Genomic DNA, 1,842 nt, shown 5'->3' with positions numbered 1-1,842 from the left:
CCCCCAGCAAAACAACCAACAACAAGCAAACAAAAGATAATAATAGCAACACAACAGTCTCCCCGGGTAGGTTGTTGCCCAGTTCACTGTGCCCCCGTGTGAATAGATTTTTGTTTGTGGTATGAAAATGCTCGAATCGCTTGATTTTCTGTGGCTTTTCTCAGCTTGATTTTTTTTCGGTCCAACCTGGTATAAAGGCTTTGGATGACAATTTATAACCCCCGTTTTCAGTTGTTAAACATATCCCAAAAACATGATTTCTGATCACGTACTTTGCAATTATACGTGGGTGGTTGACGGGTGCTCTGGTGTGGTTTGCTTCTTCTTTCCTATGAAACATCTATCGTCCTTATCTCCCCTTCTTCTTTTTTATGTTTGTTACTCTCTTGTAGCACCTCTAACCTTCTGCCTAACTTTCTGGCGCTCATATGACCTTATACAATTGCGAGCGCCGTAAAACCTCTACGTGGGTGGTTGGCGCGTGCTTTGGTGTGGTTTGCTCCTTCTTCCCTATCAAACATCTATCATCCTGATCTCTCCTCCTTTTTTATGTTTGTTACTCTCTTGTAACACTTCTAATCTTCGGCACTTATATGACCTTATTGTGTTTCAAGTGCCGTAAAACTCTTGTAAAACAACAACACCAACCTCTATCAAAATTAAAACTAACTGCTATTATACATATGAACATTCATTATCTCGGCTACGCTCCATACCGACAGCAGATGGTAGGTTTTCGCCAGTTGTACTTTTTGGCGTAAGTCACAGGCCAAACCGCCAAAGAGATAAAATAAATGTTTGCTTGTTGCCTGTTCCCCCTGGTACAGTCGTTTTCACCTCGAGCTCCGACAACTGACACACTGCACCGGCCATGCATGACGCGATCCGCCTGCGCCCACAGAGGTCGGGGGAAAAGAGGGAGTAATCAACTTTTTCCTTGAGTGCATCTTTAACTAGTTAAGTAACTTAAGTGTCTTGCTGGGTTGTGGAGCTGGCGACCTTTGTGTGACCCCCACCCCGGAGCATTAAATTTTTTAATTAGATTTGTTTGAGGTAGGAGGATCTCTGTCAACCAGTGGGTGTAGCGTCAAGGTTAGGTTTGTGGCGGTTGCTTTCAGGAACCGAGAGTTCGATACCCGTATGGGGAGGGTTATTATTTTAAAATTGCGTATCTCCGTCCGTCTGATAAGGACATTGTCCGTTTCATCCCAGGCTGTCACTGACAGGCAGGATCGAAACAGTCGGTTCTTTTGTGTGTGTGGGGGGGGGAATGACACCTACAGTTGTACTTACATAAGGAGGCTCTCCGATTTTAAGTCGTCCAAACAAAGTATGTAAAAAGGTTTTCGTTTACACCGAGGAGTATGGTTACGCCAGTGGGAAATTTCCCGCCTCACTTTTAAAAAATATAATAAATGCAGATCCACAGTCATCCATTTGCATTATTTGTCAAACGTTTAAATAAGATACGTGTGTCAGTACTAACACCGTCTTTGTTGCCTATGCGCCGTCGGTCTTTTACGCCACCTTGAGGTTATGACGTCACTGTGAATATTATTAAAGAGTCATGAAAGTCTATGGTCTGCTGGTCGGGGGAACTATAATTCTCTCTATAAACAGTAGTAAATGGTGCATGTCGTGTAATCACTCGTCTGGCGTAAGTCTGTGGTTTGTGAAGGTGCCAGTGACGCCCCTGAGGGGGTCCTCGTCGTGTTTTGAAAGCCACTGTCAATTGGACGGCATGTTTGTTTCTGCACTTGTGCGGGTAATGGGAGAGTGTCTCTTGGAGACTTTACATGTATGTTTATTCACTCCAGCTCCTTTTTGTTTCTCTCTACCCCC

This window comes from Aplysia californica, unplaced genomic scaffold (assembly GCF_000002075.1).
Source record: "Aplysia californica isolate F4 #8 unplaced genomic scaffold, AplCal3.0 scaffold00451, whole genome shotgun sequence".
Classification (NCBI taxonomy): domain Eukaryota; kingdom Metazoa; phylum Mollusca; class Gastropoda; order Aplysiida; family Aplysiidae; genus Aplysia; species Aplysia californica.
This window is presented reverse-complemented; position numbering follows the sequence as displayed.